Source organism: Balaenoptera musculus, chromosome 3 (assembly GCF_009873245.2).
Source record: "Balaenoptera musculus isolate JJ_BM4_2016_0621 chromosome 3, mBalMus1.pri.v3, whole genome shotgun sequence".
NCBI lineage: Eukaryota > Metazoa > Chordata > Mammalia > Artiodactyla > Balaenopteridae > Balaenoptera > Balaenoptera musculus.
In genome coordinates this window covers 80,273,096-80,296,898 of record NC_045787.1, presented here as the reverse complement: position 1 = coordinate 80,296,898, position 23,803 = coordinate 80,273,096, and the positions used below count along the sequence as shown (strand labels likewise).

At 36.4% G+C, this 23,803-nt stretch overlaps 1 protein-coding gene across 2 annotated transcripts in view; it reads left to right on the top strand.

The window, feature by feature from the left end:
* Positions 1-23,803, top strand: part of LOC118892844 — a 621,373-nt gene that overhangs the window by 149,270 nt on the left and 448,300 nt on the right. The gene's annotated exons all lie outside the window — the stretch shown is intronic.

Sequence of the window (23,803 nt, the reverse complement as noted above, 5' to 3'; positions counted from 1 at the left end):
GAAAGTAAGCATAATCATCCTACATAAAAACGTTAGGTCAAGGTGTAACCAATGGGTTGGGAAGAAATGGGCTACATTTTCTAAACTAAGAATATCCCTATACACACGAAAGTTTTTATGAAACTTAAAAACCAAAGGAGGATTTAGTAGTAAATCAAGAGCAGAGTGCTTGATTGAATAAGGCCATGAAGCACGCACACACCGCCCGTCACCCTCCTCAAGTACCCCAGCTAAAGCCACAGTTCATTAACTCAGGCCAAGCAACTTATACGAGAGGAGACAAGTCGTAACAAGGTAAGCATACCGGAAGGTGTGCTTGGACAAAACAAGATATAGCTTAAACAAAGCATCTAGTTTACACCTAGAAGATTCCACAGCCCGTGCATATCTTGAACCAGCTCTAGCCCACCCCCACCCCCCTTTTACTACCATAGACCAATCAAATAAAACATTCACCAACCTTCTAAAGTATAGGAGATAGAAATTTAAACATCAGTGGCGCTATAGAAATAGTACCGTAAGGGAAAGATGAAAGAAAAACCCAAAAGTAATAAAAAGCAAAGCTTACCCCTTGTACCTTTTGCATAATGACTTAACTAGTAATAACTTAGCAAAGAGACCTTAAGTTAAACTACCCGAAACCAGACGAGCTACTTATGAGCAGTACCTAGGACGAACTCATCTATGTGGCAAAATAGTGAGAAGACTTATAAGTAGAGGTGAAAAGCCTAACGAGCCTGGTGATAGCTGGTTGTCCATGAAAAGAATCTCAGTTCAACATTAAATGATACTAAAAGCCATGCCAAGCCTTGACGTACATTTAACTGTTAGTCTAAAAAGGTACAGCTTTTTAGATATGGGTACAACCTTCACTAGAGAGTAAAACCAAACATACACCATAGTTGGCCTAAAAGCAGCCATCAATTAAGAAAGCGTTCAAGCTCGACAATAAAACAATGTTTTAATTCCAACATTAGACAAATCAACTCCTAGCATGACTATTGGACTAATCTATATAAACATAGAAGCAACACTGTTAATATGAGTAACAAGAAATTTTTCTCCTAGCACGAGCTTATATTAGTAACTGATAATACACTAATAATTAACAGCAAATAAATAAAATCTAACACTAGACTATTTATTAGAACACTGTTAACCCAACACAGGAGTGCATTAAGGAAAGATTAAAAAAAGTAAAAGGAACTCGGCAAACACAAACCCCGCCTGTTTACCAAAAACATCACCTCTAGCATAACCAATATTAGAGGCACTGCCTGCCCGGTGACTAATCGTTAAACGGCCGCGGTATCCTGACCGTGCAAAGGTAGCATAATCACTTGTTCTCTAATTAAGGACTTGTATGAACGGCCACACGAGGGTTTTACTGTCTCTTACTTTTAATCAGTGAAATTGACCTCCCCGTGAAGAGGCGGGGATAACAAAATAAGACGAGAAGACCCTATGGAGCTTCAATTAATCAACCCAAAAATCACAACCTTAAACCACCAAGGGATAACAAAATTTTATATGGGCTGACAATTTCGGTTGGGGTGACCTCGGAGCACAAAAAATCCTCCGAGTGATTAAAACTTAGGCTCACTAGCCAAAGTGTAATATCACTTATTGATCCAATCTCTTGATCAACGGAACAAGTTACCCTAGGGATAACAGCGCAATCCTATTCTAGAGTCCATATCGACAATAGGGTTTACGACCTCGATGTTGGATCAGGACATCCTAATGGTGCAGCCACTATTAAGGGTTCGTTTGTTCAACGATTAAAGTCCTACGTGATCTGAGTTCAGACCGGAGTAATCCAGGTCGGTTTCTATCTATTACGCATTTCTCCTAGTACGAAAGGACAAGAGAAATAAGGCCAACTTCAAACAAGCGCCTTCAAATAATTAATGACCTAGTCTCAACTTAATAACCAAGCGCAAACAAGTATGCCCAAGACCAGGGCCCTGTTGAGGTGGCAGAGTTCGGTAATTGCATAAAACTTAAACCTTTACACTCAGAGGTTCAAATCCTCTCCCCAACAAAATGTTTATAATTAACATTCTAACACTCATCCTCCCTATCCTCTTAGCCGTAGCATTCCTGACACTAGTAGAACGTAAAATCTTAGGCTACATGCAACTCTGAAAAGGACCAAACATTGTAGGCCCTCACGGTCTGCTCCAACCCTTTGCTGATGCAATCAAGCTGTTCACTAAGGAACCCCTGCGACCAGCCACATCCTCCACCACTATATTCATCATTGCACCTATCCTAGCCTTGACCCTAGCCCATGGTCACAGACTGGAGTTGTCCTGCCGCTACTTCAGGAAAAGGGCTTGTGTGTGGTAACAAGACTTCTTCAAGATTTGGTGTGGAGATTACTGATGAAGATGTTGAGTTGCTACTTCACAGAATCCACCCTGATGAAGATGGAAATGTCAGATACCTCCAATTCACGGCCATGTTTGATTCGTGGTGAGGTTATTTAAGGGATGATCTCAGAAAAAAGTTTCAAGAATTTGATCCCTCTCACACTAGATTTATCAGCAAGGCAGATTTTAAGGTGATTTGGACTGGGCTGTGCAACAACCTGAATGAATGTGAGTGTGGAATGCCTGGAAGGAGATGTGATACTAAAGGAGATGGAAGAGCTGTTGGAACTTTGACGTGTACTGACTCATCTAATATTCACCACAGTCCTTTGAGGTGTCCCCCTGGCTAGCAAGCTCTATCTAGAATGCTGCTTCCCTGCACTGACTTTTCAGAATAAAAAGCAGCAGGGGAAGCCGGATCCCACAGTGGCAGCAGCAGGGTTCGTGGCAAGAATCATGGCTTGCAGGCCACCCCAGGTGGTCTTGTCTTCCTGCAGCTTATAGGCCCTCAGACTTAGGAGCTGTTTGAAGCACACAACCTTGAGAGAGTAAGGTGTTCTTGAGACCATCGGTACCGAATCCGTGACTGAACCCCGTGAAGACCTCTATGAAAATGTTTAAGATTCTGGGAGCACATCCAGAGACCTACTCTTTTAGCCACCGGCTGCTGGAGACAGCCTCCTAGACAAATTACTACCAAGTCAGCCAGTTCTAGCTGAACAGCTATTATAGACCCTCATAATCTGACTTCATAACGGAGAATGCCACATTCACTGCTGTGCAGCTGACAGGGTCTTGCTGCTCTGGCCGGGTGTCAAGCCTGAACCTCTGAGATGGGAGAGCCGAGATCAGACCATAGGTCCATTAGAACATCCCAGCTCCCCATAATACCAATCGGGGAGAGCTCTCCCAGAGATTTCCTTCTCAACGCTAAGACCCAGCTCCACTCAACAAGCAGCAAGCTCCAGTGCTGGACGCCCCATGCCAAACAACTAGCAAGACAGGAAGACAACCCCACCCATTAGCAGAAAGGCTGCCTAAAATCACAAGTTCACAGACACCCCAAAACACACCACTGGACATGGTCCTGCCCACCAGAAAGACAAGATCCAGCCTCATCCACCAGAAAAGAGGCACCAGTCCCCTCTACCAGGAAGCCTGTACAACCCACTGAACCAACCATACCCGCTGGCGGCAGACACAAAAAACAATGGGAACTATGAACCTACAGCCTGCGAAAAGGAGACCCCAAACACAGTAAGTTAAGAAAAATGAGAAGACAGAGAAATACACAGCAGATGAAGGAGCAAGGTAAAAACCCACCAGACCAAACAAATGAAGAGGAAATAGGCAGTCTACCTGAAAAAGAACTCAGAGTAATGATAGTAAAGTTGATCCAAAATCTTGGAAATACAATGGAGAAAATACAAGAAATGTTTAACAAGAACCTAGAAGAACTAAAGAGCAAAGAAACAATGATGAACAACACAATAAATGAAATTAAAAATTCTCTAGAAGGAATCAATAGCAGAATAACTGAGGCAGAGGAACGGGTAAATGACCTGGAAGATAAAATAGTGGAAATAACTACCACAGAGCAGAATAAAGAAAAAAGAAGAGAATCAAGGACGGTCTCAGAGACCTCTGGGACAACATTAAATGCACCAACATTCAAATTATAGAGGTCCCAGGAAAAGAAGAGGAAAAGAAAGGGACTGAGAAAATATTTGAAGAGATTATAGTTGAAAACTTCCCTAATATGGGAAAGGAAATAATCAAGTCCAGGAAACGCAGAGGGTCCCATACGGGATAAATCCAAGGAGAAACATGCCAAGACACATATTAATCAAACTATCAAAAATTAAATACAAGGAAAAAATATTAAAAGCAGCAAGGGAAAAACAACAAATAACATACAAGGGAATCCCCATAAGGTTAACAGCTGATATTTCAGCAGAAACTCTGCAAGCCAGAAGGGAGTGACAGGACATATTTAAAGTGATGAAAGAGAAAAACCTACAACCAAGATTACTCTACCCAGCAAGAATTTCATTCATATTCGACAGAGAAATTAAAACCTTTACAGGCAAGCAAAAGGTAAGAGAATTCAGCATCATCAAACCGGCTTTACAACAAATGCTAAAGGAACTTCTCTAGGCAGGAAACACAAGAGAAGGAAAAGACCTACAATAACAAACCCAAAACAGTTAAGAAAATGGTAATAGGAACATACATATTGATAGTTACCTTAAATGTAAATGGATTAAATGCTCCAACCAAAAGACATAGACTGGCTGAATGGATACGAAAACAAGCCCCGTATACATGCTGTCTACAAGAGACCCACTTCAGACCTAGGGACACATACAGACTGAAAGTGAGGCAATGGAAAAAGATATTCCATGCAAATGGAAATCAAAAGAAAGTTGGAGTAGCAATTCTCATATCAGACAAAATAGACTTTAAAATAAACACTATTACAACAGGCAAAGAAGGACACTACATAATGATCAAGGGATCAATCCAAGAAGAAGATATAACAATTGTAAATATTTATGCACCCAACATAGGAGCACATCAATACATAAGGCAAATGCTAACAGCAATAAAAGAGGAAATCGACAGTAACACGGTCATAGTAGGGGACTTTAACACCCCACTTTCACCAATGGACAGATCATCCAAAATAAAAATAAATAAGGAAACAGAAGCTTTAAATGATACATTAAACAAGATGGACTTAACTGATATTTATTGCACATTCCATCCAAAAACAACAGAATACACTTTCTTCTCAAGTGCTTATGGAACATTCTGCAGGATAGATCTTATCTTGGGTCACAAATCAAGCCTTAGTAAATTTAAGAAAATTGAAATTGTGTCAAGTACCTTCTCTGACCACAATGCTATGAGACTAGATATCAATTACAGGAAAAAATTGGTAAAAAATACAAACACATGGAGGCTAAACCATATGCTACTAAATAACCAAGAGGTCACTGAAGAAATCAAAAAGGAAATCAAAAAATACCTAGAAACAAATGACAATGAAAACACTATGGCCCAAAACCTATGGGATGCACCAAAAGCAGTTCTAAGAGGGAAGTTTATAGCAATACAATCCTACCTCAAGAAACAAGAAACATCTCAAATAAACAATCTAACCTTACACCTAAAGCAATTAGAGAAAGAAGAACAAAAAAAAACCAAAGTTAGCAGAAGGAAATAAATCATAAAGGTCAGATCACAAAACAATGAAAAAGAAATGAAGGAAACAATAGCAAAGATTAATAAAACTAAAAGCTGATTCTTTGAGAAGATAAACAAGATTGATAAACCATTAGCTAGACTCTTCAAGAAAAAAAGAAGACTCAAATCAACAGAATTAGAAATGAAAAAGGAGCAGTAACAGCTGACACAGCAGAAATACAAAGAATCATGAGAGATTACTACAAGCAACTCTATGCCAATAAAATGGACAACCTGGAAGAAATGGACAAATTCTTAGAAAAGCACAACTTATGAGGCTGAACTAGGAAGAAGTAGAAAATATAAACAGACCAATCACAAGCAATGAAATTGAAACTGTGATTAAAAATCTTCCAACAAGCAAAAGCCCAGGACCAGATGGCTTCACAGGCGAATTCTATCAAACATTTAGAGAAGAGTTAATACCTATCCTTCTCAAACTCTTCTAAAATATAGCAGAGAGAGGAACACCCCCAAACTCATTCTACAAGGCCACCATCACCCTGATACCAAAACCAGACAAAGATGTTACAAAACAAGAAAACTACAGGCCAGTATCACTGATGAACATAGATGCAAAAATCCTCAACCAAATACTAGCCAACAGAATCCAACAACACATTAAAAGGATCATACACCATGATCAAGTGGGGTTTATCCCAGGAATGCAAGGATTCTTCTATATACAGAAATCAATCAATATGATACACCATATTAATAAAGTGTAGGATAAAAACCATATGATCATCTCAATAGATGCAGAAAAAGCTTTAGACACAATTGAACACCCATTTATGATAAAAACTCTCCAGAAAGTAGGCATAGAGATAACTTACCTCAACATAATAAAGGCCATATATGACAACCCACAGCCAACATCGGTCTCAATGGTGAAAAACTGAAACCATTTCCACTAATATCAGGAACAAGACAAGGTTTCCCCTCTCAGCACTATTATTCAACATAGTTTTGGAAGTTTTAGCCACAGCAATCAGAGACAAAAAAGAAATAAAAGGAATCCAAATCGGAAAGCAGTAAAACTGTCACTGTTTGCAGATGACATGATACTATACATAGAGAATCCTAAAGATGCTACCAGAAAACTACTGGAGCTAATCAATGATTTTGGTAAAGTAGCAGCATATAAAGTTAATGCACAGAACTGTCTTGCATTCCTATACACTAATGATGAAAAATCTGAAAGAGAAATTAAGGAAACACTCCCATTTACCACTGCAATAAAAAGAATAAAATACCTAGGAATACACCTACCTAAGGAGACAAAAGACCTGTATGCAGAAAACCCTAAGATACTGATGAAAATAGTTAAAGATGATACAGACAGGTGGAGAGATATACCATGTTCTTGGACTGGAAGAATCAACATTGTGGAAATGACTATACTACCCAAAGGAATCTACAGATTCAATGCAATCCCTATCAAACTGCCAATGCTATTTTTCACCAGAACTGGAACAAAAAATTTCACAATTTGTATGGAAACTCAGAAGACTGCGAAGAGCCAAAGCAATCTTGAGAAAGAATAACGGAGCTGGAGGAATCAGGCTCACTGACTTCAGACTATACTACAAAGCTACAGTAATCAAGACAGTATAGTAGTTGTAGAAAAACAGAAATACAGATCAATGGAACAGGATAGAAAGCCCAGAGATAAACCCACACACATACAGTCACCTTATCTTTGACAAAGGAGGTAAGAATATACAATGGAGAAAAGACAGCTTCTTCAATAAGTGGTGCTGGGAAAACTGGACAGCTACATGTAAAAGAATGAAATTAGAACACCCCCTAACACCATACACAAAAATAAACTTAAAATGGATTAAAGACCTAAACGTAAGGCCAGACACTATCAAACTCTTAGAGGAAAACATAGGCAGAACACTCTATGACATAAATCACAACAAGATCCTTTTTGACCCAGCTCCTAGAGAAATGGAAATAAAAACAAAAATAAACAAATGGGACCTAATGAAACTTAAAAGCTTTTGCACAACAAAGGAAACCATAAAGAAGAAGAAAAAAAAGCAACCCTCAGAATGGGAGATAATATTTGCAAACGAAGCAACTGACAAAGGATTAATCTCCAAAATTTACAAGCAGCTCATGCAGCTCAATATCAAAAAAACAAACAACCCAATCCAAAAATGGGCAGAAGACCTAAATAGAGATTTCTTTAAAGAAGATATACAGGTGGTCACAAACACATGAAATGATGTTCAACATCACTAATCAATTAGAGAAATGCAAATCAAACTACAATGAGGTATCACCTCACACCAGTCAGAATGGCCATCATCAAAAAATCTACAAACCATAAATGCTGGAGAGGGTGTGGAGAAAAGGGAACCCTCTTGCACTGTTGGTGGGAATGTAAATTGATATAGCCACTATGGAGAACAGTATGGAGGTTCCTTAAAAAACTAAAAATAGAGCTACCATATGACCCAGCAATCCCACTACTGGGCATATATCCTGAGAAAACCATAATTCAAAAAGTGTCATGGACCACAATGTTCATTGCAGCACTATTTACAATAGCTAGGACATGGAAGCAACCTAAGTGTCCATGGACAGATGAATGGATAAAGAAGATGTGGCACATATATACAATGGCATATTACTCAGCCAGAAAAAGAAATGAAATTGAGTTATTTGTAGTGAGGTGGATGGACCTAGATTCTGTCATACAGAGTAAAGTAAGTGAGAAAGAGAAAAACAAATACCGTATGCTAACACATACATATGGCATCTAAAAAAAAAGAAAAAAAAATTGTCATGAAGAACCTAGGGACAAGACGGGAATAAAGATGCAGACCTACTAGAGAATGGACTTGAGGACACGGGGAGGGGGAAGGGTACGCTGGGACAAAGTGAGAGAGTGGTAGTGTATATATGGACATATAAACACTACCAAATGTAAAATAGGTAGTGAGAAGCAGTTACATAGCACAGGGAGATCAGCTCAGTGCTTTGTGACCAGCTAGAAGGGTGGGATAGGGATGGTGGGAGGGAGGGAGATGCAAGAGGGAAGAGATATGGGGATATATGTATATGTATAACTGATTCCCTTTGTTACAAAGCAGAAACTAACACACCATTGTAAAGCAATTATACTCCAATAAAAACGTGAAAAAAAAGATTAACAGGAAAAACAAAAATACAACAAAAAAAAGAAAATGTGGCACATATATACAATGGAATATTACTCAGCCATAAAATGAAACGAAATTGAGTTATTTGTAGTGAGGTGGATGGACCTAGAGTCTGTCATACAGAGTGAAGTAAGTCAGAAAGAGAAAAACAAATACTGTATGCTAACATATATATGGAATCTAACAAAAAAAAAAAAAAAGAGAAGGTTATGAAGAACCTAGTGGCAGGACAGGAATAAAGATGCAGATGTAGAGAATGGACTTGAGGACATGGGGAGGGGGAAGTTTAAGCTGGGACGAAATGAGAGAGTGGCATGGACTTATATATACGACCAAATGTAAAAGAGATAGCTAGTGGGAAGCAGCCGCATAGCACAGGGAGATCAGCTCGGTGCTTTGTGACCACCTAGAGGGGTGGGATAGGAAGGGTGGGAGGGAGATGCAAGAGGGAGGGGATATGCGGATGTATGTATACCTATAGATGATTCACTTTGTTATACAGCAGCAGCTCACACAACAATGTAAAGCTGTTATACTCCAGTAAAGATATTAAAAAAAAATATTTGCAACTGAGTTAACCTCTGTAATATAGTGTGGCCAGTTTTCTGGAAATAGGCAAATATATATAATAAGTGGTTTATTGATATTACATTACAAGATATGGTACATTCAATGTATATTTTTCTGATTAGCAATACCATTGTTAACAGGAAAAAGGAAGTACTATAATATATTGATAGTAGAAATGTAAATTGTACAGTACTTAGAAATCTCTATGACAAAATCCATTAAAATAGAAATATGTATAGTCAATATTTCTTCTATGAATATACCCTATGGAAATATGTCTCACTCATACAGTTACAGGATGTTTACTGTAACTGTGCTGTGGCAAAAAAATGAAATAAGGTGGCTGCCTCTCTATAAAACAATTGTTGTATAAAATATGGCATATCCAAACTATGGAGAATATGAATATATTAAAAAGAGTAGTCACACAGAAGTTTTTCATCTTGATCTACTAAGTGAAAACTGTAAAATGCAGAAAGGTAGTTTTATTATGATCTCATTTTTCTAAAACAAATTTAAAATTACACCTCTAAATATAGTGCTTTATATAATTTTATTAGCATGGAAAAACAATAGAGGTGAATATAAATTTCTTTGAGTGAATATGAGGTAAGGGGATGTGGTCTGGCAAGGGGGAATATTCAATTTACTCAGACCTTACAAACAAAATTCAATAATAAAGTCTACGTAGCTAAGAGATTTTGGATATTAATGATAAAATTAAAAGAGCTTGAAAGAATATGGGTGAGAGCTCTCTCAGCACACACTGGGAGGCGTAAGTCCATCTGGGACACATGAAAGAGGTTCTTGAATGGTAACCAGAAATAGTCTCCTAAACACACTCATTATAACCAGTTCTTTAAAACCTTGTTCCTAAAATTTAGTTTATGGTTCTCAGCATTACTTGGGAATCTGTTAGAGAGGCACATACTTCACACAGTCCAAAATTATTGAATCAGAATCGGATTTTTACCAACCTCACCAAAAGATTGATGTGCACATTAATGTTTGAGGAGCAATGCCTTTGTGGATGATGGCAGACTAAGTCAGAACCCACAGTATATTTTTCCAATTTAAGTATATACTAGTATACATAGAACTGTGCCAAGTTCTGATTTTTAAAATCTTTATACGTTTGTTCTCTACGTCTGTATCTCAATTTCTGCTTTGTAAATAAGATCGTCTATACCAATTTTTTTCAGATTCCACATATATGCATTAATATATGATATTTGTTTTTCTCAAGGGGGAGGGTGGGGTGGGAGGAATTGGAAGATTGGAATTGACATATATACACTATTGATGCTATGTACAAAATAGATAACTAATGAGAACCTACTGTATAGCACAGGGAACTCTACTGAGTGCTCTGTTGTGACCTAAATGAGAAGGAAATCCAAAATAGAGGAGCTATGTGTATACGTAAAGCTGATTCACTTTTGCTGTACAGTATAAACTATCACAATGTTGTAAAGCAACTATACTTCCATAAAAAAAATAAAGTAAAATATACACATGTATCACAAAAAAATTTAAAAAATAAGATCTTTATAATAGACAAATTACATTTTAGTGAAAGCAATAACAGTAAATAATGCCAACAATAACTGTGACATATTTTAATTACTAATTAATTACTGTGTAGCCAACATAATACTCAGCATTGAAGCTATTAGAGTCTCGGTTCTCTCAATTACAAGATGGACTCTTTTTTAAAAAATTTATTTTATTGAAGTATAGTTGATTTACAATGTTGTATTAATTTCTACTGTACAGCAAAGGGATTCAGTTATACATATAATACATTCTTTTTCATATATTTTCCCATTATGGTTTATCACAGGATGTTGAATATAGCTCCCTGTGCTATACAGTAGGACCTTATTGTTTATTCATCCTATATATAATAGTTTGCATCTGCTAATCCCAAACTCTTGCTCCATCCCTCCCCACCCTTGGCAACCACAAGTCTGTTCTCTACGTCTGTGAGTGTGTTTCTGTTTAATAGATAAGCTCATTTGTGTCATATTTTAGATTCCACATATAAGTGATACATATGGTATTTGTCTTTCTCTGTCTGACTTACTTCACTTAGTATGATAATCTCTAGGTCCATCCATGTTGCTGCAAATGGCATTATTTCACTCTTTTTTATGGCTGAGTAGTATTCCATTGTACATATGTACCACATCTTCTTTATCCATTCATCTGTCAGTGGATATTTAGGTTGTTTCCACGTCTTGACTACTATAAATAAGGCTGCTAAGAACATAGGGGTGCATGTATGTTTTCGAATTATAGTTTTCTCTGGATATATGCCCAGGAGTGGGATTGAAGGATTTTATTGCAACTCTGTTTTTAGTTTTTTCAGGAACCTCTGTACTGTTTTCCATAGTGATTACACCAATTTACATTCCCACCAACAATGTAAGAGGGTTCCCTTTTCCCCACACCCTCTCCAACATTTGTTATTTGTAGATTTTTTTAAATGATGGCCATTCTAACTGGTGTGAGGTGGTACCTCATTCTAGTTTTGATTTGCATTTCTCTGATAATTAGTGATGTTGAGCAGATTTTCATGTGCCTATTGACCATCTGTATGTCTTCTTTGAAGAAATGTCTGTTTAGGTCTTCTGCCAAATTTTTGATTGGGTTGTTTGTTTTTTTGTTACTGAGTTGTATGAGCTGTTTGTATATTTTTGAAATTAAGCCCTTGTCAGTTGCATCATTTGCAAATATTTTCTCCCAGTGTGTAGGTTGTGTTTTCATTTTGTTTATTGTTCCCTTTGCTGTACAAAAGCTTGTAAGTTTGATTAGGTCCCATTTGTTTATTTTTGCTTTCATTTCTATTGCCTGGGAAACTGATCTAAAAAAACATTGGTACACTTTATTTCAGAGAATGTTTTGCCTGTGTTCTCTTCTAAGAGTTTTATGTCATGTCTAATATTTAAGTCTTTAAGCCATTTTGAGTTTATTTTTGTGTATGGTGTGAGGGTGTGTTCTAACTTCATTGATTTACATGTGGCTCTCCAACTTTCCCAACATCACTTGCTGAAGAGACTGTTAAAAGATGGAATCTTAATAAATAGAACTTGTTTCATTGGACTTTCATTATAACCAAAAATGTATCCAAAAATGATTTGAATATTGAAAATTTTTATATAAATATAAAGGCATTTTTATTAGGGTCTTAATTAAATGCACATATATCTTTTACTTTTTTTTGTTTGTTTCAGTGTTTTTCATGTTGGAATTTCCCAGAGCATCATGAAAGAATTTTACTCTATCAAGAATACTGAAGGCCTAAAATATTATGTACCTATGCATTAGCACATATCTATAGATTCTTAAAAACTAGGAGACTCTGTCTCCTACATCTTATGATTGATTTCTACTAATCTAATACTGCTTTTTAAAAACATTTTGTAATCTTCAGTATTTATAAATGAATACTAAGTAAATTATATACTACTATAAACTGCATTACTTCAACAGAAATAATATATCTGGAAGACAAAATAATATGATATGTGATTTTGTATGTGCATCAATAAAAATTAAAACAAATCTTATTACAAAATGCAAAATGTCTTCAGTAGTAAATGAAATAATTTATAATTTTTAAACTTACCAGCAGCTAATAACAATGTATCTCATTGTAAAGATGTCTTTGTTGTATAAACAGTTTTTTCTTTGTCTTTCCTACATGAGTATTCTCATTTCATATCTAGCTGACACCAAATATTTCAAATCTTAGGTTAAAGAGTCATCAAAAACTGCAGTCATGTAAGAGGCTCAAAAGAGATGTAAGCATGCTCTTTGCAGTTTATAAAGAGAAGACTTATCACATAAATAAATACAGTAGAAGCAGCTATCAGGCTGACCAAGAAAGAAGCAAAAAACCCCCCAAAAAACAAGAAAACAATAACAACAACAACAGCAAACAGCCTTGAAATAGCTGTTAATAAAAAGGCAAGTGGAAAATTAAGGAAGACAACCGGATTAGCAATAGAGAGTTAACTTTAAAAGGCATATGTAAGAAAAGAGCAGGAACAGAAACTATTCAGTATTTCTGGACCAGTAAAATAGATGGTGAAATGAAAGTACAGGGGGATATAATTCAAACAGTTTTAAGAATACTAGAAGATAGGGTACAAGTACTGAATAAGCAGGTACAAAATAAAAATGAGGGCAAAACCTGCATCCACAATAAGAAGGGTGCTAAGGAAATATAAATCACAAACCTAAAAACCTTTTATTCAGTCCTTGTTATAAATTAAGTATGTCACAAAGGTGTGTAATAAGCAATGCAAAAATAGATTCCTACTTACATGAAGTGCTAGAGCTACTTCAAAAGCTTTATTCCCTTGTTGCCTTTATAATTTACAAAAATTAATCTAGGGTCACCCATCAGTTTTACCTTCAATCCAGTAGGATAGAGGATGGTAGAGGAAAGTGAGAAGCTTATTTCCATTCAAGGATACTGTCCAGAAGTTATTCAATTCTTTCAAATACATTTCATTGGCTAGAACCTAATCATATGGCAGCACCATACTGTAAGAGAGACAGCTACCTATAGTCTTTATTTTGGATAGCCATATGCCTAGCTAATGTTAGGAGTCTTTATTACCACAGAAAGTAGGAGAATAGATTTGGGATGAAATCTGCAAAGGGTTATTAGGGGAGAGAACCCAAATCTCAATTAGCATATGAGGAAAGTAATGTCTAAATAAGCTTATCTTCTTATAACTCTATTAGAGAGTGGTAAAATCAGCACTAGACCCTCAATTAGTTGCTTGTTTTCCTAAAACTGATTTTCTCATAAATTGAACTCAGTGCTGAGTAGATTTAAGGAGCAGATCTGGAATTGGAATATTAAAACTTTTTTTCCATTGTAACTGATTACCAGTGTGAATATGAGAAATTGGTACTCATATTAGCCAGTTTGTATGTTTTTCTTTAATTCTAGAAAAATTTTTGAATAGTCTGAGGCTAAGCTCTTCTAGCATCATGGTGTAATACACTTTATTAGTCTTTAAAAAATAGATCTTTTGATTATATATAAATAACTAAAGCATGAAAATTGATGCCTTCTGGATGAAAATATGTTACAAAAAAAGAAGAAATCTCCCAAGTTACTAGATACCTCATTTTTAATAGTCAAATACACCACATTGAAAAAGAATAGTTTTATAACACTTCATGTGTGCCCACACACACACATTTCTTTTAATTTATCCCTCTAAATGATACCATTATATCAAAAACATGTCCCAACTTTACTCGTTTTTACTTAACTCTACTTAGGCTAGAAAAGAATCTACAAATGGCCCTTATTCCTCACTGTTTTTCTGCAGAGTTTTTCAAGAACAATGGCAGTGGGAAAGAATTATCTTGGTTTGTTATTGTGCTCCTTGCAGCATGGCAAAACCTAATCAGAGATGGAACTGGAAGCTCTCCATCTGGAGTGGTTTAAACAGTCAAAGAATTTTGCTCAATTAAATATGTATAAATTTTTGTATGTCAATAATACCTCAAGATAGTGGTTTTTAGAAAAAGAAAAATTAAAAGGAGCAACAATCTTATTCTGAAAGGATCCTAATGCCCCTTGAACAAAGTATACCCCTTTCTGTACTTTTTTTCCCCTTTACTGTACCTACTCTTTCAGCTGAACTAGTAAAGTCTACTTTTCTTCATGGCTTTAAAAAAAAAATACAGACCCCACAGATCTACCATGAGGTTTATAATATCTACTGTTGGTTAGTGATTTATATGTTTGTTTTTAAGAGTCATTTCTTAGATTAAAGCTCCTATTTCGGTGTAGCACTGCTAAAATGAAACTATATTCCATGTAATGCAAAAGATAATTGAGTCATTAATAGAAAATATCTGAGCACAAATATCAATTCTCATAAAAGAGGACCAGATATTTACAGAGAGAAATGGAATTCAGAAAGATTCATGTATGGTGCATAATCTAGGGAAGGAAATACTATGTGAGATAGCACAATGATATCTTGGGCAATTATTGGGTGCTAGAGTTGTCAACACAGAATGACATTCAAGGAGATGTACAGAATTTTATGGAAAAATTTGCTTTACCTGCAGTTCTGTATAGAACATTTCCAAACAGTGGAAATAAAATGAATGTCACTTTCTTCTTTTTACCTACACTAAAACAGCAGATGAATTTTTCTATAGATCCATTTGGGCCCAGGTTCTGACCCATGGATCATAGATTCTAGCTAATGCAAAGAGCACAGGTTTTTAGATTACATAAGTCCTGATAGATAAGATGACACAGGATTTCTTGAGATTTATAAAAGAAAATGGAAAGTATAGATTTACCTTAGCATGTTTAATTAAGCATATCAAGTGAAAAAAAAAACCTTTAATTTTCTACCTACTAAAAGAAAAGACTGAGTTTGATAATACTGATGATCCTGTGAATTTTTTTATCATAAATTTAGCTCTATGTCTTGGACAAATTATTTTTATTTAAAAGTTTATTGAACCTGTTTCCTTATTTTGTAAAATGAAATATCAGCATGTAATCTTAGATCCCTTTACCTTTAAAAGAATTTTTTATAATTTTTGGAAATAGTATTAAAATTTTAATTTTCTCTTTATTTTTTAGACTTTCTGTAAAATTCTTTTCATAAAGCAAAAATGATTGAAAGATACATTTTTATAGAATGTTGCAAATAAGACACATTTGAGTCAATTTTGGGAAAATATATGAAACGTGTTGAAGAGAAGAAATCTGTTTTGTGGGGACCACATGGCTCAATAAAAGGAATATAATTAGCGCTGTGGAGGCCAAAATTCAAATCTTGAAGTTTCCAGATTTCTGACTGAAGTAGGATTTAATAGAGCAAAGTGGTCAGCATGGGCTCTGGAGCCCAACCTACCTATATTTAAATCCAGGTCTTCCTTTTTTTTAAAAATAAATTTATTTATTTATTTATTTATTTTTGGCTGTGTTGGGTCTTCGTTTCTGTGCGAGGGCTTTCTCTAGTTGCGGCGAGTGGAGGCCACTCTTCATCGTGGTGCGCGGGCCTCTCACTATCGCGGCCTCTCTTGTTGCGGAGCACAGGCTCCAGATGCGCAGGCTCAGTAGTTGTGGCTCACGGACCCAGTTGCTCCGCGGCATGTGGGATCTTCCCAGACCAGGGCTCGAACCTGTGTCCCCTGCATTGGCAGGCAGATTCTCAACCACTGCGCCACCAGGGAAGCCCCGGGAAGCCCCCAGGTCTTCCTTTTAATAATTATTTGACCATCAGCAAGTTTATTAACTTCTTTGCACCTCAGTTCCGTCATGTGTAAATGGGGGTTAGGAGGATGAATGATTAAATGACTACATGTATAGTGCTTAGAAGAATGCCTGCACTTAGAGTTTACCACTATCTTTGTTTTATTTTCATCGCTGAACTACTGCCATCATATTTTAAAGTAGTAAAGACGTATAATATTCAAAAGAAATTTTGAACTGTGGTGGAGGTGTTGTGAGACAATTTAGTCAGGATCGTTCTCTTTATGTGGGATTTTTAAAACTATTTAAAAAGTATAAAACCTGTCTTCTTTTAGAACCCCCGTTGTCCTGGTATTGGAAGACAGGAGAAAGATCAGGTTTTTATCATATATTCCTTAAAATGCAGTGATTAGTTTTCAAGAGTCTGAAGAGACAAGGAGTTGAGGCCCTGCCCTGGGGAAATCAGCATATGTCCAGGAGATCATTTGGAGGAGAGAGAGCATCAGCAAGCTTAGTACATTAGACCTAAGGGAAACAGCTGGCCTGTAAGAGGCCCTGTATGGAAAGTGATGGCCAAGGTGCTTGTTTGTCAGTAGTGCCCGATGTTCACTTGTATTGTGATCTGTATTCTACTTATTATCGAACATCTTTCACTTTTGGGAAAATACTACTAGATAGAATAGTCTGGTGGTCAGTGAAATTTGAGGAAAAAAGGAGGACAAACTGTTCTATTCCATTCTACACCTTCCACTCTGCTCTTAAGATGATATGGTGAGGCAAGGTAAGAATGAACATGACCTTTACCCAGGTGGTTGAGATCTGAGCCAGACACAGCAAGTCAGAATGAGAATAGGTAGATAGCCATTAAAAATTTCTCATCCCACCACCCTCTCCAACCATCAGATTCCACCTAGAAATCAAGAGAAATATTTAGGTGGTTGCTGAAGGCTCAGGTATGTTATAATGTTAATGAAGAAAAGTTAATTATGAACATGAAAGTCACACAGGGTCTTATAGGAAGTATATTAAAATCCTTCAAAAAATGCGAAGTATTCTATAAATCCATTTCCAATACCAAATTTTAAATACATCTATTAAATACAAGCATCGTAAAAGCAGGTCTTCTCAGTTTTGTTTACTGATACAATCCCTAATCCTAGATCACTGGCTGACACAAAGCAGGTACTCAACAATATCTGTAAATAAATGAATGGAGACTTTATAATCTACAAGTAATAAATTTCTCTTGCAATTTGTTAAAAATTGTTTTTGATAATTTAATTGGAATTTATGCCAAGGCACAAATATTTTTCAAATATTATACTTTCAAAATAGTTTTCAGCATGATACTTTTTCAGTTTATTTATCAGAAAGTACAACTTACCTCTCTTTGTGAAAGTTCTTACTTTTTTTAAGCTGCATGTGGTTAAAATCACATTAAAAGTTGAAAGAGGATAGTTTTTTAAAAATATGTACAAATAATTTTTAAGTAAATATTTTGTGAAGCAAATAACTGATTTTTCTTTTTACGTTTTTTTGCCTAATATTTGGATAGTATTATAGTCTTTAAAATGAGTCTTTGCACTTTTCTTTTTTTCTCTGAAGACTGATGTTTCTGCCATAGTTAACTAGGCAGAACTTTAAGAACTTTATCAGAAAAAAAACCCAAAACAAACAAACTACAAAAATGAATGCTTTTCAGGGAAATGGGGCTGTGTTTTTTCTTTGGAGCCTAGTCAGAATTATTTAACACTAAGGAAATGAGAAAATATTTCTGTTCTTAACACATACCACATTTGCCACAAGCAGTAAAGTAAAGCTTTACATTTGCAACAACAGAATTTGGCCTGGCATTTCCAGCCCTGATGCTCTCAGCTGCATGGTACAGCCCCCAAAGAAATGAGCAGCTATTGTTGTCTCTTGCCAAGACCAGAATTTTGAACTGTAACCAGGAAGAAGTATTTTCCCCATTTATATGCACACTGATAATTAGGTTCAAGGAAATGAAGTGCCTAGAATGGAAATTGAGGTTTTGTTTTTTAACGTGAACTTGTTTGATACCAGCTTCCTCTCTTCTGACAGATGGATTCTTTTTGGCAGATGATTATGCAGACTGTTCCTTTCGTGCTTGTCTACATGAAATGTATTCTATAAACACATTGAAGCATCGTGCTCCTCTGAGTCCTCAGTGCTTGGGAATGTATTAGCACCATGATGATTTGGATGACAGGATTCAAAAGTGTCTGAAAGTAGAAGCTGGGGGAATACTCATGCGATTGCTTTGGTTCTGTCAAGGGCCCTGGTAGATAATAATGTGGTTCCCTTGAAATTTTAAAAGGAAAAGAAATGAACTCACAGATAATAGAGGAAAATCCAAACATGCAAATTGTAAATTGTTTTTAATAAGTGTTGTAACAGATACTAGAAAACTAATGCATTTGGAAAGCAGTGCTCAGGCAAATTTAAAATGAATGTCAGGCACTCACAGGAGTATCCTGCCTCTCATGATCTAATTATAAGGGTATATTTTCTCATGATTTAGCAGTTTTAATGATTGTGCCAATATTTCGACTATCAAGAGACCTCCCTCTTTATATTTCTGCAATCAAGGATGTAAGACCTGACACAATAGTACTTTTGCAACCCAAATTTTAGTGAGAGTTTTCTTGAGGAACTACTACTACTGTTGCTGCTACTAACACACACACACACACACACACACACACACACACACAAATCCTTATTTTAGGAGAGAAAGTCACACTGCTTTAACTGAGGCATGGGTAACTTGTGTTAATTAAACAGTTCTGGGCATTCACTTGGGCAGTCTGAGAGCACTGTGTCACACATTCACTGAGCCGTTGGGAGGCTAACCCACACTCCGGTCTGCCACCTTACCTAAAATCCTGAAAGCGAGGCTCCCTGAGGGCATTATTAGAACCCTAATATTTCTTTCTTATTACCTGACATTATAGGGGATTTTGTAGGAGACAAAGGGGAAGGATATAAAGATGAAAGACTTCTGATATCCTTTCAGTAAGGGTTTGGTAAAGACATATAGGACACTAAGGGGAAGAAAAGAGAGTAAAGGACTATGTCCTTTGGATTCCACAAGCATGATATACTGTCTGAAAATTAGATTTTTTTCTTGAAAGAGACTACTATTAAATTATCTTCCACTAATTAAAGCCATATGTCACAAAAGGATGACACATGATTATAGATGTTTCTGAACAAGTGTGGTGGTGACAGCAAGTGCCTTGAATTATGCAGAAAAGAGTGGAAGAAAGCGTGTGTGTTTGTGAGAATGTGTGTGTGTATAAAATTATCATCTAACTCAAAATGTTGTGTGAAACCAGCTCCCATGCGAAGCAAATAGAGAGGCAGCCAATCCATGAGAGAGACTCAAAACACAGCTGTATCCATATACTGGGCACTTTCTTGTGATTGAATTAGGGATTTTGATGTTTCCAATTAATCACTACACATTTAAGCAGGCCAATTCAGATTGCTTTGGTTTGTGATAATTAAACCAATGTTACAGCGATCTAGATGTTTGGCTTGTAGGTGTAAAACATCATTGTTATAGACCAGTTATTGAAATCTAATTCAGTTAGAATCTAGTTTCTTAATTTGGTGGACCCATATTTGAGAGACAATGAGAAAAGCATTTGGGGATATAAAGAATGAACCTATAAGCTTCTAGTATTCTTTACCCCTATTACTACATAATCAGATTCTCTTTGATAGTCAAGTTAGTAGAACAGAAATAGTAATTTATTCAATTAATATGTATTGAGGCATTGCTTTGGGTGAAAGAGATATAACAAAGAACAAGGCAAACAAATTTCCTTATTTTATGTAGCTTGTTTTCTACTTTGGGTGGGAGTGGATATATACAGATAATAAACACTTAACAGAAATAAACAATGAAAGGATAATGTGATGGATTTGAGAGAATAAGGATACCTAAGACTGGGAATGCATTTCTTATACTATTTCATTTAAGTGAGTACCAAATGCTGAACATAAAGTAACCCTGCAAAGATTTGTGTGAAGAGAATTCCACAGAGAGAGAACAGAAACATTCCACTGTGAGAATACTCTGGGGTTCCAATTGTTTATTCCTATGTAATAAACAATGTCAAAACTTAGTGGCTTGAAATATGAATTTTAATTTGCTCATGACTTTGTGGATGAAGAATACAGGATGGGCTCTGTATTGTGCACACCTCTGTTTTATGTGCTATCACCTGTGGTGACTCAGTAGGGCTGGAAAATCTACTCACAAATCTGATAAATTCGTCCTGGCTGATAGCTAGAAGCTTAGCTGGGGCTGCTGCCTTGGGGCCTCAATTCTTCCTCATGTGGATCTCTCCAAGGGCTTGCTTCAGCTTCCTCGCAGCATGATGGCTGGCATCTATGAGTGAGTGCTCCAAGAGACCGGAAGTGGAAGCGTCCAGTCTCTTAATGTATCACTTCTGCCATACTCAAAGTAGTCATAGAGCACATAGACTCAAGAAAAGTGGGTACAGACTACAATTGTTAATTATAGTAAGAGAAGTTTAAAGAATGTATGACTATCTTTAATCTGTCACAGTTAGCCTTTTGTCCAAAAATTATTTCCATTGCTCCCATATGCAATATACACTCACCCCTCTGCCGAAACCAAAAGTTGTATCCCAATACAGCATCAGGTTCAAGATAGGATCCAGGATTTCATATTCTAAATCAGGTTTAGGTGTTGAGGAGGCTTCTCACATGGAAGAGCAAGTTGGTGCTGGCTGCTGGCTAGGAGCTCAGCCAGACTAGTCCTCTCCATGAGGCCGCTTTTGCTTTCTTACAGCATGGTGGCTGACTTCCAAGAGTGAGCCTTCCAAGAAACATGAAGTGGAAGCTGCCAGTCTCTAGAGGCCTAGAGCAGAAACTGGCATAGCAAAACTTCCAATATATCCCATTAGTCAAAGCAGTCACAGAGCCTACCCACTTTGATGGGAGGAGCATCAAGGAATTTGTGGCTTTCTTTAATTTTGCATATCTGGTGTTCTCAAAAGGCAGAAAGATGAATACTTAGGCAATATCCAGTACTGTCCTTTGTGTGCTTATAGTTTAAAATTAAATCCCTTCAAGAAGGCAGAAAATGTAGATAGTGCTCTAAATGGTATCTGAGTACATACTAAAAGATACCTCTGAAAGCTATAAAATCACTTTGACCATGATAAATCCATCTGAGTGTCAGCCAGCCTAATGGGCACAGAGGTCTTGCTTCTAGAGTACAAAAAGAAAAGGGCAAATGCATTAACCCCAAGTAGTCAGGAGCAGAAGGAGCAATAGAGCAAATAAAACCTCAGTACTGAACTGAGAGCTGAAATTAGAGGGAATCAGCTTAAAGGTCCATTGGATGGACGGTGAGGCTAAAGATTACAGATTGGAGGCCAAGTTTAGCTGGGACACAACAGGAAGTGAGAACAAAGGGAGGACAATAAGGAACTCTTGTTCATCATCATAAGCAGGAATGTGGTAACACCTTCCTAATATTGCCTCCTAGATCCTCTATGAATGTTTAGTTAGACTTGTTTTTAAAGTACGTGGTCAGAGCCAGAAGAAACAATGAATGATTTTCTTCCTCTGGATGTTAAGTGTAGATAATTATATATTGCTTACAGTAAAACATTTCTTCAAATATTATGTGGAAAAGGTAGATAACCAAAGTCCAAAATATTTACCTGTATTTTTTAGAATACAAGAGGAACTGATTTGATGTGTTAGAGGATACTCTTTAAGTTTGCTTGTGAGACTTCCCTGATTGTTTTCTTGCACACAGAAGTGTAAGACTGGAAAGAAGAAACACAAGCACCAAACACAGTGAATAGAGCAATCTAGTTTTGAAAATGAGTATGACCAAGATTATTATCATTTAGCTTCTTTGCAAGTGCAGAAAAGGATCTAGTTGGCTCTAACTCCTACTCATCCTTCAAGACAACTGCTTTTATTTCCTTTAGAAAACGTTCCTCGATGTCTTCCCATTCCTTCTAATCTGAGTTACAGATTTTCTATGTTCCTTTAATCAGCCTATGTCTAATATTATACTTTTCATGTTGTATTTAAGAATTATACTTAATTGTTTTTTCCCAGTATTATGAAAATGTGAGTATAGTAGCTGTTTCTTACTGTGATAGATCTGCTCTGTCCAATATGGTAGCCGTTAAACACATCTGGCTATTATTTAGATTTAATTATAAAGTGTTTAAACTTACATTAAATTAAAATTCAGTTCCTCAGCTGCACCGGCCACATTTCTGGTGCACAATAGCCCTGTGTGGCTAATGGCAACCACGTTGGAAGGTTTAGATAAAGAACATGCCCATGTTCATAACAATTCTATTGGAAAGTGCTGCTCAAGATTTTTAATAATTTTTATAGAATAAAAGAAAAATGTCTATGACTCAACATTATTACAGTCATTTGGCCCTCATGGGGGAAATTGTGCATGTCTACACAAACATTTTATACATATATCAAACTTCAGTTTTCTTGGCATGATATTAATAGCTATTCATGAAATATAAATTAAAACTTGGACATACTAAATAGAAGCATTTTAATTCACAGAAATGGTTAATGGTCACATATAAATGTAAATTCTATTTGTTCCTAAAATTATTTGGACAGTCTGGCTTGATTAGTCCCTGAGATAAACTCTTAAACTCTTTCATGGGCCATATTGAGGACCCATACTGTGGAAAATGGAGTGGGTAAGAGGGTGGATCTGTATAAATCATCATTCCAAACCTGAATTTAAGTTATACTGAAAGATGCCTTGTAGTTTTTATAATAATTAGCTTTAAGGTATAGAATGCTTTCAAGAAGCAATCAGAGAGACAGTGATATAATGAAAACTGCTTGGAGTTCTAAAAGTGCTTTTCAGACACAGAGAGATCTGAGTCATATTAAATAGACATAAGAATCAGCAACTAAGTGAAATAATTTTCTAAGGTCTTATTTTTAGCTGTTTGGAAAGTTACAGAAATGATCTTATAAGTTGTTGTTCTCTTCATTGACCCAATAAATAGGGTAATAATTTTAAAACGGTTGAAGAAGTGTGCTCATTAGTCCTTAGTGGAACCTGTGCTCTTGCTCAGTGACTGTCCAGATTTATGCATTTTGCTTATTCAGCTGGA